This window comes from Aphelocoma coerulescens, chromosome 10 (assembly GCF_041296385.1).
Source record: "Aphelocoma coerulescens isolate FSJ_1873_10779 chromosome 10, UR_Acoe_1.0, whole genome shotgun sequence".
Taxonomy (NCBI): domain Eukaryota; kingdom Metazoa; phylum Chordata; class Aves; order Passeriformes; family Corvidae; genus Aphelocoma; species Aphelocoma coerulescens.
In genome coordinates, this window is record NC_091024.1 from 10,929,149 (window position 1) to 10,946,642 (window position 17,494).

The following is a 17,494-nucleotide window of genomic DNA, read 5'->3' on the forward strand; positions in this document are numbered from 1 at the left end:
TGGGGACATGTGTCAGTCCAAGGAGAGAGATTTCTCCACAGCTGCTGATTCCACAGCAGGATAGCTTTCCTTATCTCCCTTGGTCTTCAGCTGCTGTGTGGCTCTATCAGCTAGAAAGTCCCAGAGTTCCCTCCTCTGCAATGGTTTCAACAGAGCCTGGCCATGGGGTCTCCACTCCACCCCTTGGATTGTAATGTGGGAGGTCAGGAATGCTGCCTACATCATCACACCATACTGCAAGTAAACTTTGAGGAGAAAAAAAAACCCAAACCAAACAAACATGAAAAACACTGCAGAAAAAGTCACACTGCACAAGAGGGTTGCTTGAAGCAGCTGGTTCCAGATGAAATTCCACAATTAAGAGTGCCACACTGAGAAGCTTCCATTGCCTCTCTACACTTCAGTAATCTGGGGACAAAAGGCTGCACTTTGAAGACAGTGCCATGGGATCATAACCATAACCTCTTACAAAAGTCCCCGGAAATAAGTGCAATATATGGTCTTTGAGCCATCTCATGATAATTATTTTTATATTGGCATTAATCATATGACAGCCATTAAATTGAACACCATAAAGATCAGAGAGAACCAAAATATCCTTGCAAATAGCAAAGTCACATGTAAAAAAATTAAACACACTTTGCAAATTATGACTACATAGATGAGAGGGCTTTTTGTAATTTCTAAAAATATGGGAACAGGGGAAACAATCAGATACTCTCTCAAATCCACAAACTATTAGCTTGATTGCTCTGCTGAAAGACAAAGGGTAACACAGTTTCACTGTTTATTCAATGTAATTTTCTAACATCCTATTTTTTCATAAACGTTTAGGAAATACTAATTAAAGATTTTTGCTGCTTGTCACCACTGTTATAACTCATTCAGTGTCCAAGCTTTTTTAAACAGATCACATTCCTCATTCAAATACTAGAAGAGGAAAGCACACATCAGCTTTTCTCCATCACATGACCAGAACTGATGTGGATGTGCCATAAATTCCATCTGTGCAGCAGGAACAGGCACGATGCTTCCCAAAGTACAGTTTACTACAGATGCACTACAACATTTGCAAGGAAAAAAATACTGATCCAATTCCTACAACCTGCTCCTACCCACAGAATTTTGTAGAGGTAACTTTTAAGTGGCTCCAGACCAGAAGAACTGCTCCAGCCATGCCAGTTTCTTTCCAGGAGCCAACTTTCCCAGACAGCAGTAAGGACCATCTGACTCCATTAGAAGAGTTTCTGCCAGTCCACCTCTGGCAGACAAATACAACAACTGCCTTGTAATCTTTTAATCTGCCTTGTTGTCATTCTCATTCCTTCCTGCATTTTTCTTTGAGAATATTAAATTGCTTATTAATTTGAGTTCCTTATTAGATCCATTTGCTGTCTAAACCAGGTGATCATGTATAAACAAGCAACAAATATCTCCTGCAGTGGGCTGGAAACCAGTGCAGGGCTCTGCAACCTTTTTTAAAACAGTTCAAAGCTGTAGATTTTTTTTTAAAATATTAATCATACAGTAACATTCTAAGTTATTTCCTTCGAAGGAACACGAAGAACAGATTAACAGAGACACAAATCAGAGGCTAATTATTAAAAATTGTCAGTAAAGTTCTAACAGCCCCCAGCATCTCATATGTGCATTGCTACATTAGCCTGTTGAAGTAACCTCCCCACAGAGGGTCAGCTGGGCATACAAGAGCAAAGCAAAGTTAACTGGGTAAGTCAGTCCTGCCAGAGCTACTCAGAACCAGTTCTCAGACATAACACCACACAAATCCCATGGGAGTTCAACAGTCTCAAGGCATGTGAGTAACTGCAGTTACACAAGGAAAAAACTTCACCCCATCTCTGTACTGCCAAAATTGCCTGGCAAAATTGTCAGATAAGCCTTTTCCCCCCTGTATTTTCTTCATAGCAAGCAAACAATCCTGGGAACAAAGCAGAAGCCCTCTAATTTCACAGGAATTCCCAAGGCAGAACACAAGCTTTTTGCCAACTCTACCAATGTGTTCCCTACCTTTTCATCAGGGCATTGCTTCTACACTCTGCCTCTCTTGCTGTCAGCCAGGCTTTAACATAGACTTCTTGTTAAAGTTTCATTCCCTATAGAAACAGTAAAAATAAGAATCAAACAATGTACACATTTGTTGAAACTTACTTTCTGCACACTTCACTGCACCGGTCACACGAAATGAACACTGTGGATTGCGGTAGGACTCCTTGCTAAGATAAAGTTACATATCACTTCACTAAAAAAAGTAAATTAAACCAGACTTTAAAGCTAAGAAACAAAATATCAAGTTTTATGCTGCATGGATATTTTAAGAATGCAAACAACGCCTAATGCTTTAAACCAAAATAAATCAAAGATGATCCAGCCACCCAAATTACTTCAACTCTTCCATTATTTTCTGACAATCAATACTTTCTGTGTCCATTCCTAGGTGTTAGCCAGCTATCAAAGTGCTCTCTCAGCCCAAGAACCCTTCAAAGTCTACTTGAAACCATTTTTCTTTGCAAGACTCGGATATTTAAGCAAATCCTTCTTACTCCACAATCAGCAAAACACACATACTCTTCCATTTGGCCACCTTACCCCAATTCCTCTTGCAGTGGGTGATAGTCATCTTGCCCCTTACTGCCACAATACATAATTTTTCTTTAGATATGGTGAACATCAGCATGGCCACTTTTAAACATTGGTATCACCACAGACAGCTTGAGCTTGTGTTTTACACTGAGGCACTTGCAAGCCCAGGAGCCTGTGCTACATCTGAGCATTTTGAAGCAGCAGTTTTGCACCACAGGACTGAGGACAGCGCCTCACTGGAGACACTCAGACTCTGGGCTCCCAGAACAACTCATTAGCACCAGCAAGGCTGTAGTCAAAAGTGAACTCTGTTTAAAGGAAGCTTCTATTCCCCAAGACTGGGAAACACTCTCAGAAGATTACCATGAGAAGACTGCAGCAAACAAAGTGTAACATAAGAGAGGCTGGGAAGAAACACATCCCAGGAGGGCTGATGCAAACCATGAAATATTTGCTTCCATTCCTGAAGCGGAAAAATCTGGGGAATTAGATTATCAGAATCGTTTTTTTGGGATCACAAAGTTCAAGGTTCTGTTCATAACCCAATGTACAAGACCATTTCTTCAAGATCACACAGGAGCAATCAGCACTGTTAGCTCACTACTCTGACAGCCCAGAGAGTGAATCCAGCCCTGGTGCAGGTCTCTCTAACCTACACAGCACCATGGACCTGCACCAGTTACAGCCAGGTACTTCCCAGTATCTGACCTTGAACATTTTCATACAAGACTAAAAAGAGAGCATGCAGCAGTAGTACAACATAATTTTCTCCAACTATACAATCATTAATATCAAGTTTCCAGGAGTGCCAGAAATTATAAATTTTGGGATCACCTGCAGACCTCAAGTACAGCTGAAAAAAAGTCCAAGAATTTCACAGCATTAACACATGACTAATCTCCCCATGGACACTTCAAATAGATTCTTTTCTAGCCAACTCTCTGGAAAACCAATGAGGAGACTTAAATGAAAGAAAAAAATATAGATTTAGGCATCACAAGGAACACAGCCAGCACTGCTGCCAACATACTTGCAGCTGTATTTTGTATTACTTGCAGAACTTATTTGCAAATAGTTTTTGGTCCTCTAAGTAAAGGATCTACTTCTTCAAGAGACAAGATGCAGAGGACTTACATTAAAACCCAAATACAGAGCTTCTCATAGTATTTTTATTTTTAGTAGGACATTGCCTGTACCTTTTCTTCCCATTTCCTACTACAGTTACACAAATGACAGCAACAGTGAGAACAGGGCTAAAGCGATCAGTTGCATTATTTTTTAGACCCTACTGCACACATCTGCACTATTGTGTTAGACAACACAATAATTCACAGGAAGCCACCAGCCTCCACTAGGCTCCCTTTGACGCTGCATCAATTTTTATTAAAAAAGAAAAAAATCCACAAAAAACCTAGGAGAAAACCTAAGATTTTTCTGCCCTGCATCACAGGACTGGAAATGCTACCAAGTGTTTTGCAGGCCCATGCACAATCATCTGTACCAAGTCATGGTTTACATCTCTGATCCAAACAGCTGAGGAGATAATCAAGAGAGCTCAGAAAACTTGGCAACAAAGGATGTCTAAGAGGTGCTGGGAAACAGAAGAGCGCTGGATAAAAGCACAGGGACAAAACAAAAGACCATGAATTCGGGAGAAGAAAATAGGAATGTAGCCAAGAACTGAGGGACAAGGAGACTTGTTCAGAAATGCCAAGAAAGCAAGAAAGATTAGGCCTAAATTCAAAGGCTAATCTAGATTCAGCAGGATGACTACAGTAAAGTGAGCAGGAACTGGTCATCTACAGCATCAAAGCTTAGAGGAGGAAGCACAATAAGTGGCAGAGAGAAGGCAGGAAGGAATGGACTTCATTCACCCTGAGGGAGAATCAGGCATATCCCACATCTTCTACACATTTTCCCCTCACTCACCAAGTGTTCTATTTGTTTGTTTCTCAGTACAACAAACAGTGCTGTTTGTAGTCTCAAAATCAAAGCGTTTACTAAGAGGGTCTAACAAGGCACAGGCTCCTTTGGTGATCATTCCAGTTGTGCCACAGCAAAATCCCATGAAATTCAACCCTGCCTACAAAAAATTCAGGACAGTGATGTTCAAGTATCCCACAAGATTCACAACAGAGACAAATCTCAACAGGGCCAGTTTTAAAACTTCCACTTTTCTTTCTAGATTACAGTATTTACGGCCAAAAGGCACCACCAAAGAATGGAAAGGATTTCTGAAATACAACCGTGTAGGGAGGGATGCAGAAAACAAATTGTAGCAAATCAGGGGGAGAAAAGCCAAAATAAGCACTATAAAATGTAAATATTACTTCATCCAAAGCACAGTTCAGCAGGGTGGCTTATCCATGTTTTTTGTACAACTATTTACTATACAACAACTTTTTAAAAGGCAAAGTCCCCCAAACAGAATGTTCTATTTTTCTTGGCACAGCAGATAAAGGCAAATGAAAATAGAAAATCTTCCAATATTGAGCTTCAAACCCAAAAGCTGTCACCGAAAATGTCAAAGTGCATCAACCAAGAGTGACAGAAGTGCTTTCACCCTGCCACATTTGGACACACATGCCAACCTCAGCTTTGTTTTGAAACCATTCTCTACCCAAATTAAATTTTGAATTCGCAATGTGATGGAAGAAAAGACAGGTGGGGATTGTTTCTAATGTATTTTGCTACATTTAAAAACACACTTTGAGACTTACAATGCTTTATACGATTTTTTTCCCTTTGACTAGCAAAAATGTTTTGTAGGATGAGAAAACTGGACTCAACCACACTGCAAATTATAGACAGGGACAGCCATGCACAGACTGCATCTGCAGGGCTGTAACTGCTGCCTGCAGATCATCTACACCCCACTGGAAAGGCTTAATGGAGGGATAACACTCACTTATACCTCCCTCATCCAGCAAATCTCTACATCCAGTTACCAAAATGTTCAGCATCTATTTCACAGAAAAATAAGTGTGCAAGTACCACTACCAGCTCAGCTACAAATATATTGATCAACTACCATACATTGATGGGACAGTATCCCAGCCAGCAAAGCAATGGAAAACAACATTAGGGTCCCCTCCCAAAAATCACCGTAAATTAGCTGAAGAGCAATGATATGCCAAGGTAACTACTGCTGACCCTGATCTTGGCAAGTTAGGAATTCTGAGAATAATTGCTTAGGCCCACAAGTTTCTTCTGAAGCTCAAGACAAAACCAAAACTCAAGAGTCCAGCCCACAAAGCCCTCCTCTGTGTTTGCATAAAGCCTGCGCACAAGGTGAGGGTTTTCTCTTGGGACATTTTTATTTACATACATGGACTTACACATCACACTTACTGCCTGTTCACTTTCATTTCAGATGGCCAAATTGAAATTATTTTATTAATTAGCATTAATGATTTTCCTGACCCAGATTTTTAAAAGTTCAGACTTACAGTAAGCATTAAACAGGGAGGATATAACTGGCTAACTTACCTCTAGCACACTCCTTACTCTTCTCATCCTATTTTTAGACCACAGTTCCTCCTCCTTTCACTCCCTTCCCATTATTACTTAGTTCATTCTATTTCAGCCTCTACAGTAACCATTATCTAATATATCCATTAGATATATATACATTTTTCATCTATATATTAGATAATGCAATGTATCTTACATCTAATATATTGAAAAGGTAAAAATACACCATTTAAAATAGTTGGGCCAGTCAACACTTTCTGAAGTCTTTCATTTCCACTTCTCAATTTCCTCCTGGTACTGTTTCTGAGCTCTTTAGGGAACTACCAGTGACTAGTTCTGCATCACAGACTGCTACTGAAATGAGTGTTATAGATCAAATCTCTTGGCATCACTGCCCCACACAGCCTTCCCTGCATGGTTTAATTTTGACTCTGGAGTCTGTGGGAGCACTTAATAAGCATCAGCAGCCTATTTCCAGAGCAGGCACAGACCAAACTTTTAGACTAGGCATAGACTAAACCTGAACTGAAGGACAGCAGAAAATATCCAAGGATTATTATGCCATATAGCAGAGAACTTCAATCACTTCAAGTAATTAATTGGTCAGTACCAGTGTTAGAAACAGCTGATTTTTAACACTAGTTGAACAGTGGTGATGCATTCACAGCTTACACATCTTCATCCCCTATCTGCTGGCTATTCCTCAATTAAAACAAGGCACAGCTGGCTTTAACTCCACAGGATAGCTCTAAGCTGCTCTTAGTATGGCAGAAAACTATATCATGATTTGTGTCTGCAGTAGCAAATATTATTTACATTCAGAATTGATATATAAGTGCAGAGACCAAGGGCCTTTTCTGTGCTCTTGTCACCATCCAGTGAAGCTACAGCAGAAGGACAAGGGACAGGTAATCTCAGTCCCCCAAACCACACCTGCACCCTTGCACAAGGGCAAGCTCAACCTAAACTTTCTTCAAAGGTCCTACATTTTTACAGGTTTGCTTTTGGAGGGGGATTGCAATGTGGTGGATGGAATAGCTTGATTTGGATTTTGAGCTTTTTTTGTTTGGGTTTTTTATGAGTCAGTTTAACAAAAGTTTAAAATTTGAATACATCCCAGAGAAGCCTGATTAAAATACTGTAACAAGCAAGATAAACATACTGGAAATACACCAATCACCACAAATTGCATCATGCTTTCTTAAGGCACTTGTACAGGAATTTTTTGTTGTCTTTTTTTGGTTCTTTCATTATTAGCATTATTCAGTATTACAGTTCTTTCCAGGAAACTTCAGAAATATACCTCAGTTTTACAGCCACATGTGTATGAAAACCTTCACTACTGAAATGCTCTGTCAGATAGCAACATAGTTGGAAATCATCAATACCCCAAACATACATTTGAACAACACTGCAAGGCTATACTCACTTCTTATTATTTAATCCAACATAAATTGGGCAACATTTGGCCTCTAAAGTTCTGGTCATGTTAACACCGTATTTAAAAACTCAGGTCATAGTTGAAGAAAGGACAAGAAACGGAAAGAAGGCTTTCTGCAAGTCTTCATTTCAGGAGATAAGATTGAGAAAGCTTTTGACTAAGTACCTATTGTACTATTCCATTCCACAACCTGCTTGTGTTTGGCCAGGAAGCACAAATGTTTATGCAGCTACTGTTATAAAAAGCATTTTAGGCTACTATGACTTGCAAAACTAACTGCAGCTCATCTGCTAGGGAGCATGATGGAAATAAAAAAGGATGTTGAATATTTAAGTGATGCTGCAAATTTCTTTTTCCCCTATTAAAACCTCAAGGTCATCAAATCCCATTCAGCTTGGTCTAGGAATTGTCTTCCTCTCAGAAGAGTCACAAGACAGTTTTTTCCAGCTATCACACACTACAGTAGGAATTAACCTAGAAATTAGTAAACCCTCAATGCAAAATCTTGCAGATTAAAAACTGACAGACTGGCCTCTGGCAGTGGTGGTGCCCACAATTCTTTTTTGTCACACAGAAGAGTTGTATTAGTTACAACCTCACTCCCTTTAAGGACCAGCAGGCTTTACTCTCCACCTTTCTACTTTCCCTTTCAAGCACATATTTTAAATAGAAGCAGGTTATTTACACTGTTTCTAAGGCTTGACCTGCATCAGCTCTGTTCACCTGAGCCCTATAGAGTGTGCCAGGCTATGTCAATATTTGTGCTTTTTCTAACTAATAATTAACTCTGGCTATATCAACTAGACAACTGCTAATATTGCCATTAACACATATAGTAATTCCATTAAGCACCATACTGGTGTCAAGTCATATAGAACAAGCTGCTCACCAGAAACACAAACCTGCAACCACACAGCTACAAAAAATATGAATACTCAGATCTATGAAAATCTCAAATACTGTGAAAACATTTCTAAGTAAGTCCCTGTTTAAAGAAAAAGTCCTGGTGCTTTTTGTCTTACTGCTTGCAGAAGCAGATCTTATATTTTATGCTACTTTCTAACAAATGCACTTTTTAGAAGAGACATTGGATAAAGCCTGTTCCAAAGAAGCAGAAGCCATTGGGTAAAGCCTGTACAAAGAAGCAGAAGCCACTCAAACCTGAGGAAAGTACTCATCCAGCTGGAGCCCAACATTTCCAGAAGTAAAACATGTACATCACAGAAGCTCTTAAGGCTGTAGAGAAGCTTAATCATTTTTGTTCTGTCTTGAAGGCTCCATGCAGTTTTCCCCTTCTTCAAAAGCTAACCACAGAAACTCAAATGCTCTATTTTTGATAATTAAACTATTTCAATGCCAAGTCACGATAGCACCTAAAAAAGAGCTCCCTTTACCAGAGTTACACTTTAATATTAGTTTTTAAAAAACTTACAGATTCCTCAATACTCTAAAAGCAAGATGAAGTTTCACCAGTACTCTAAATATATGACTTTTTTTAAAAAAATGAGAAAAGCAAGGGACTCTTACAAAGTAAGACTTACATGCTAGACACACAAACCAGAAATAATCCATTTACTCCCCCTCGACCTTCCTTGGCTAGACTAACTCAATTAGTTTCCCTAAACCACCAGACACTTGCCAAGATTAAATATTTGTGTGTAATCATTCAAAAAGTGAAATACTATGTACTGTAATGTAACACTTTTTCAGAAACCTTCAGTTGAGCAACAGTTCCAGAAAAAATTGTGAAATGAAGTAAAAAGCTGTCCAGAGCACCACACTTCCACTCAGTTAATTAAAAAAAAATGATGTTTCAGAACTAGGCAGCAAGTCAAGACCCCATTTTTAGCAAAGGAGAAGCGGCACATTTTTAAATGCAGCCTGTTTGAAATAACTTCAGAATAACAACCACCATTGGGAAGTTATTAAATACCATCATCCCCTGGCCAGCAACTTGTGCTGCACGCAGACCTCATGACAGAGCGACGATAAAAATGCCAAGGCTAATTTTTACCACTGTGTCCAGCGCGCCACATTAATCCAGGTATAGGGTAACCCAGGCCACCGAAGGGAAAGTCGGGACAGAAACGCGCACCGTGGGGCTGAGCACCACTGGGCAATTCCGGCTGACGCAGCGGTGCTGCGCGGAAAAAACGCACATGGATTTGGGGGACACGCTCACACACGCGGATCGGGGGAACGCGCACACTCGGGGATTTGGGGAGCGCACACACACACGCGAATTCGGGAACACGCACACACCCCGGCCCGCCGGCGTGCAGCCCGTACAACATGGCAGGTCGGCGGCGAGGGCTCGGCCAGCCCCGGGCCCCGCAGCCCGGGGAGCCCCTTGGGCCCGGCCGGGGCTGGCGGGAGCCTCGAGCCGACGAGCACAAGGAGAAAGGAGAAAGTTTTCCCCCCTCCCACCGCGGCCCAGCAGAAAGTTACCGCCGCCCCCGCGCCGCCTCAGCCCCCGGCCCGCCAGCGCCGGCCTCCCCGCCCCCGCTGACAGCCCCGCGCCCCTTCCCCGCCGGCCCCGGAACGCGGCAGTACCCGACCCGCGGCATCGCCTCGGAGAACCCCCCCGGTCCGCGCCCCGCAGCGGTGACAGCCCCGCCGCCCTCACCTCAAGCGGGAGCCGCACTCCCCGGGGCGAGGAGCGGGCAGTGAAGGGGGTTCGGGAGGCAGCGCACTCGGTGCCCGAATCCTTATCTCATCCCAGCGGAGCCCGGCTCGCCCCCGCCGCCTCCCGCCGTGTGGGCGGCTCAAGCGGGATCCCCCCTCCCCTCCGCCGCCATCTTGGCTGTCACGGGGCGGGGGAGGTGGGCGGCGACCCGTGATCGCGGCGGGGCGGGCGCGCGGAACGGCGCCCGCCAGGTCCCGGTGCTGCTGAGGGGGAGGCGGCCGTGCCGCGCCGCCCATCGGGTCCGCTCTGAGCGTTCCCTTCGCACCGCGGGCCCGCCGCTCCCGCCTTCCCCCTCACGGAACGCGGCTCCGAGCTGTGAAGGGGGGGAGCGGGGCGCCCTCAGTGAAAGCGCGTAAAACAGTGCACAGACCGTGGGCTCGACTCTGCTTCCCCCCCCACCTCAGCCTTTTAATCCAGACAGCATCTTTAATTTAAACAGAAATTAATCTTCGGCCCAAATAGGCCGGGATTTGGCTCACCTGCGGCGCCCGTCGCCTGGACCCGGAGGAGGTGCCGGCTGTCTGGAAAACAAGGGATGAGAAAATCGAGGGATTTTCTGCAGGCTTGATGTAACCCGCAGCAGGCTGTTGCATCAAAGACTAGAAAAAGAACCCGAGACAAAAATAATCTTTTAAGAGCATGCAGCTAAGATTAGTGCAGCGTGTCAAGATGTTGCTGAGCGCAACAGAACGAGTCCTCTTGCCTGTACCGACACAGAAATAAATACTACTTTTCTGGCAGCTTGTCTACTGCAACCCTGAGTCTCCAAATTTTATACCAAAGTACTGTTTAGGGATAGGCTCCAACCATACAATTTTGAGTTTGAATTCAGGCTTACCTCAGTTTTGGATGTTTGGCTGGAGGGTTTAGATGTGGCTTGTTATAAAAGCCATAAAATTAATATGAAGTTCTGAATTTGTAAATACTGTGCATTTATAAAAACTGAACTGTAAATACTCAGATTATGTTCAAAGCTACTCTCTTGGTTTACCTCATCCCTCTGAAAATCTGACCAAATAGGAGAATATAAAACCAAAAAAGTGTAAAATAACACTGTCCCCACCTGCCTTTATTATTTAGATTGCTTACAGCAGAAATGCTGCTCCTCGTGCCCTCATATAGGAAATGTGGTGGCGGACACAAGCTGGTGTCTACCTGGACAGGAGCACTCATATGCAAGCCTGGACATGCAGGCACAGCTCTGCACTGCCAGGGTTGATATTTGGAAGCTGAGTCTGTCTCTTTTTTTTTTCTCAACAGGCAGCAATCCGAGTAAGGAATGTGTCAGGGAGTACAAGAATATTGCTCATTCCTTGTGTTTCTACCTGAAATGCATTTCTAGCCACACCCATAAAGAACTTGGTTCTCCCGACAATACACAGTGTGGTGAGAGACCAAGAACCCAGAATCTCACTAGTCACTGCAGCAAGATGCTCTGTGTCCTGTAGCATGTCCTTAAATTATTTTGTGTGCTGGTAGAAACTTTTCTAAATCAATTTCTGATATATTCTAATCTTGGAAGTGCTTTTCAAATAAATAGCAATAATGAAGTCCATCTTCTGGCTAGTGTTAGTAATTTTTGATATGCAAACTGTTCTGTGTTCTCTGCCCTTGCTCATTTTTCATGTAGGCATAAATTTCATGTAGGCTTCAGCGTTAACATCCAAGATTAATGGGTCTGTTCCTGTTTCTAAGAGTATTGTTACAGCTGCCTGTATACTGAGCAAAATCCCTGCACTGATGTATGAATAGCTCTCGTTGCAGGGTTTAAGTTCATAGCCATTAAAATATTCTAGACTATTTCTAAAGGAAACTCATTTTAGAGAAACAGAATTCTTAAGTACTCTCTGGCATTTTTCATACTTTGCAGCTCTTTTATAAGTAAAACTTTGTGTAGATGTCTTTGTTTTGCTGTCAATTTGTTTCCCTCCACCATTTCTGTCCTTCTAGGACTATCTGCATTTAATTACACATTGTGTCAATGTCAACAAATTGCGGTCAGGGACAGGGATCTCTCTCTGCAAGGCTTGATGCAAACACCAAAGTAGTTTCTGCCCAATCCTGCCATCACAGCTAACAGTGCTTATCTCTGTCCTGTCTTTCTTGTTCCTACATCTCCCCCCCTTCCCACCCTGTTCCATCAAGCCTCTGCTGCTTTCTCTCCCTGACCTACCTGCTGCTCATGCTCTTGGCTGTGGCATACTTTCTTCCCCACCAGCACATTTAATTGCAATGTTCCATTTCGTTACTAGCTTGTCACCACTTTTATCAAGTCACCTTTCCTAACAAATCTCGCCACGAAGCTTTCCTGCATAGCTTGTCATCAATTTTCCACTTTAAGACTCTTCTAAAGCCACGTGTGAAAGGGCCTATGAAAAATTGTGACTATAGTGCTGTATTTATTTGTGAATAAAGAGCAGCATCAGTGAATAGTGCTACTGTACAGTCAGAGACAGATTTACTGTGTGCCCAGCTCCTGCCAGGCTCATTGCACAGAGATGTGTCTATGTGTCAGTCAGACAAAGCCTTTCCCTTCCCAGGGATTTTCGGGATCTCTGAGCGAGGAGCTCTACTTGCACATGAAGACCCAAGCCCAAGATCATCAAGTCACTGAAGTCTACTTATTAATTCCAGTTAGTGTTGGATCAGATTCTTGTTGTGCATAGTAAGCTAATTACACAAATTAACAATTGCATGTAGTGCAGTGGGCAGGCACCAAGCACGCTTAATGTGGGATTCTGCTGCCTCTCAAGTGCAGGGTGGAGCCCTGGCAGCCAGATTTAGCCTCCCCCGGAGTGCAGCCAGAGAGACACGCAGGCTTTCTATGGACCAGCAACCACAGAACGATTTTTTTCCATGTTACAACCCCAAATTTCTAGCTTGTGGCACTGAAGTAATTTTCAAAGTCTGGTTTAGCTTATTTTAAGTGCATTTTACACATGGGTAAACTCAAGCAAGGCAGAAGACAAGTGGCAGATGGTCAGTGACAGAGCCAGGAATAAAATGGAGAACTTTGCTGTCCCAGGACATGATTTTAAGAGGCTTTGTCCCAAGATTGTGAGCTTTGACAATTTATAATTCAAGGGTCTTCAGCAGTGCTTAAAAAAAAAAAAAAAAAGGCAGCTATCACTATTCCCAGTTTTTCCTGGCAGAGACTGGCTTCCATAGGCAAAACAATTTTAGTTCAGTTTCTTAAGTGTGCAGTTTGGGACTTAATCTGTTGGGTTTCTCACCAGTTTTATGCCTTTTGAACTTGCTTGGCTGTGCTGTGGGCACTGCTCGTCTACCTCTATGAGGGGAAGGATGAGCCTCCAAGAGAACCCAACAGAATACCTTTCAAATAGACCTATCTGTAACCTTGGTAAAAATAACTATGAAGATAATGATAATGGATAATTATAAACTCCGTAACTGGCAAAACAAGACTCTGCATTTCAGAAGATGAATTGCCTTACCCTGTCCAGTAACCCACTTTATGGCGCAGTAATGGATCTGCATCCGGAGGGTTATGCAGTGAAATGGAGCCTTTGGCAAGCTGGAATCACACTGGAAACGAAGTAACGTCTCCATGGATTTTTTCGTATATGCATATTTGAAAATCTGGAACTTATCCCTTTTGACATAAAGAGACTGTCCCTGCTTGGAATGATTAAATTCTAGGAGAGATTTTGAAATAAATAAAGTATTTAAATATTATGGTGCAGCAGTACAACAGTGCAGTCAACCCTTCCTTTTACTGATTCAAATATAGTATTTCTGAAAAGCTTTTACACTCCAGGGAAACTACTGACTATAAATTATAAAAGGAAATAGAATAGCATATATATATTAAAAACAAAAAAAGAAAATATTTTTTAGCCCCTTCTCTAGGTAAAGTAATTAAAAGCAGCTAAAAATATGGGGAAATGAAGCAAATACAAGCCCTGATCCACAGGCCACTGAACTCAGCAGAAGCACTGGAGTCATGTGTATCATGAATTACAATTCACAAATGCAAATAAAGAATGTTAGTGTATATGTGTAAGGATAAAGTCTAATTGTCTAATTGCAGTATCTAAGCATTCCACTTGGATAAAATGAGCAGATTTTTTCTCCAGCAGGTAGAGTTTCTCGGCAAGCATGTATTGCCAATATTTATGGGAGAGTTTCTGGTCCCAAAAGCACAGAAATGCTGGGAAACAAAAAGGAAAGAGAATGTACCCAAGGAGGAGATCCAACTGCTTCCAAGTCATTTCTATAAATAAAAATCTGATGCAAACTTATTACAATTTCCCTTTCCAGTGCTGATTTGCTTCCTCAAGATTTCAGTGCATCTAAGGACTTAGGCTGCACATCATAAAGTTTCCTTCATCAACTGCTAAAATTATTCACAAGGCACTGCAGCATGGCAGCAGCTACCAGCTTTCAAATGGCAAGAGACTCAGGGGATGGCCTTTGGTGTTAGTCAGGGAGAAAGAAAACAGTTAAGTTGTGCTTGGCTGTGTTGCTGCGGGTCGGTGTGTCAAGCAATGATGCCATCCATACCTCTTCTGTCATTAGTCAGCGATCAGTGTGTACAGTTTGGACAAATATTTGCAGCTCATTTTGTGAGCATGGGACAGCAGAAGTGTTGCTTGAGGATGGCCCAAATCCTAATGCATCTACCAAAGGCAGCTTGCTGTCTGTGCCAACACTAACCTGGTTTAAGTATTGCTGTCATCAGTAAAGCCAGATAACAAAAGCTTCTCTTTGTGGAGTAATATCAGGAAGGAAATTGTGCATGCAGATTCGCCAGCAAAAATAACAGTCTGGGGCTGTAAATGTACACACTGATACTGCTGGCTTGTTGCTATTTTCAGCAGCTCCTGTTCCCTCAGGGGTGAGAGAAGGACTTAACTGCTATCCCTGCTGTTCATGCATCAGCCTTAAATGTTCCATGTGGATGCCTGCTCTTTGGCCCATCTGGGGGTGATTTCTGCAAACAGCAGTTTTCCTCTGAATCAGTATCCAATTCACCACCAGAGCCACACCACATGATACTGTGGGTATCTCCTCTCACATCAGGTAGAAAACAACTTTCCTTCACTAGAAATCTCTGGTGAAGAGTTCCTTATTATTTGCACTTTTATTCATCTTTGAATCATGGCCAGGCTTTGCAATTGTATTCCACATAGCTAAACCTTCACCACCATTTTGCCTGACTGGGATACTTCAGGCTCTAAACTCTTGTGTAGTCCTACTGTTTAAGGTTTTTGTATTTTTTTCTAGAGATTGCTTATATCACGGTGGGTGAAGTATATCTATCACTTAACCACTTCTCAGGAGTACTATTAGGCTTAATTAATGTTTGTAGAACACTACTGAGATTCTCAAGAGAAGCAGCTATAGAAGTGCAAAGGATTATAATTAATTTAAAACTAATTTTTGAGTAAACGGCTAACAACACTTAAGCTGAGATTTCTCCAAGTAAAACTCATTTATTTGATTCTTAGACAAAAACTTTCTGAAGTCCGGGTTCCATTTACTACTACCACTGTATGATACACTTTGATTTTTATTGTCCTTCTATATCCTTTGATATATCCAGGCACACAATACACCTTGTTTTAGTTCAGGAAATACTGCCCAACATATGTAAATCAAGTTAAAATAAAACTAACAAACTAACTAAATTAATAAACTCAAAGACAATCCCCAGCACCATTTGCCTATAATAAGTGTTTGAACCATAAAGCCTGTAATTAATATTATGGAATAATTTCCATATTTATTTATAAAGCATCTCATTTACATAATTAGTCATTATCTGGAAATAAAACCAGATCATTAGAATTCCGAAAACTGATTGAGATCAGTCAAGATGTACCAAAGAGATTTGCTAGACTATGTTTGAAACTCTTCTGAGACAAAATCTCTTCTCCCAAACAAGCTTAAACAGGACTCTGCTGTGGAAATCCAAGCAGTGCTTCACGCACATTACATCATCAAACAGAACGGTTATTTTGTACGGTGAGAAAATGTTGGGCCACTCTTCTCACTAACTGTCATGGAGAGTTTCCAAGGAAATGCATCTGACACATCTGCACTGAAAATCTGACCCAGATTGTAGCTGAAGTTCTCCTAACACAGATTTCTGCATTTCTGAGATTCTACAGCATGTCAAAATACTTTTCAAAATACTAATTTCTTTCAAAGTACTTTCAATGCTTACAGTATCTTCAATACTTTCAAAGTCTTGCATCTAGTCAGGGAACACTTCATGCAGAAAAAAAGAGAAAAAATTGTGTTTCTATTTGCAAGCTGGATTCATCACTCCTCAGTTATTTGCTAGAAAGTCACAGGTATTTAAAATTATGTTCTTGTCACAAAGAATGCATCTCTGGCCCTGCTGTCATTGCTTTTGCCTTTCAAGATCCAGGGTGCTCACTATTCAATTTTTTTCTAGATAGAAATAAACTCACCATTTTTTTAAAAAGCTACAACTACAGAACATACTTTTAAAAATTTTCAATTGCCCTGAAAAGTCAGACCTGAGTCTGTCCCTTTTCAGTGTGAGATACATCTTTGAAGTGTAAGTGTAAGTCCAGAGTAAGGCAACACACCACGACCTACCCTGTTTGGATTATTTCCTTACTAATTCCTAGAGAATGGAAGTTGGCTTGAGTACTGAGTCATGAGGATTTAATCTCAATACAGATATTTTTAGTATCTATTATTTTATCTTTGGTGCTTTTTAAATCTGTATCACTGCTCAACTCCTCTCCTAATTATCTGAAATTCCTTTCTTCTGTAACTGCTCTGGAATGTGCCCTTCTCTTATTACAAATACTGGCTCTAGTAGATTGAGTCCTAACTGCTCATCCATCGATTTGGTTAGGTAAGAGTGCCCTTGTTTAAAGCCTGAGCAACTGCTGAGAAACCAGCAAAACAGAGCAATAACATTAAATCTCATGGTGAGTCACTGGGAATGTAGGTCAGCCCAGGCTCTGCCCTTTGCTGAGCTATCAGAGGGTTGGCTCCAGGTTACCTGAAGGAGCCCCAACTCCAACAGACCCCCCCCCCCCCAAATTGTGTTTGTGTTCCTTTGCCATACAGCACTGCCACTTCCATGGGGGAGTTTACAGAAGATGAACACTTTCTTAGCAACTGATCCACAATCAAGAGCTGAGAAAGGATAGAAGAGAAAACACAAACCAAATCACCTTGAGAGTAAAAGACAAAACCTGTTTGTTTAACCCAATTTGTGTCAAATAATATTATAGATCCACTCAATCTCAGCCACATGAGGCTCAAAATCAATGTGCTAAGAGCAG

At 41.7% G+C, this 17,494-nt stretch overlaps 1 protein-coding gene across 9 annotated transcripts in view; it reads right to left on the bottom strand.

Moving 5' to 3' along the window:
- DENND4A (DENN domain containing 4A) overlaps positions 1 to 10,316 on the bottom strand; it is a 50,870-nt gene extending 40,554 nt beyond the window's left edge. For 6 of the 9 annotated variants that reach the window (XR_011154183.1, XR_011154182.1, XR_011154181.1 and 3 more), the window contains exons 1-2: positions 10,143 to 10,316; positions 2,029 to 2,114 (exon numbers count right to left, since the gene is read on the bottom strand). The gene's annotated coding sequence lies outside the window, so the exon portion shown is untranslated. Of the gene's footprint in view, positions 1 to 2,028; positions 2,115 to 9,530; positions 9,591 to 10,142 lie in introns of those variants that run through there. The other 3 variants (XM_069025889.1, XM_069025890.1, XM_069025888.1) reach the window with 2 other exon arrangements.
- Between the last annotated feature and the right edge of the window lie 7,178 nt (positions 10,317 to 17,494).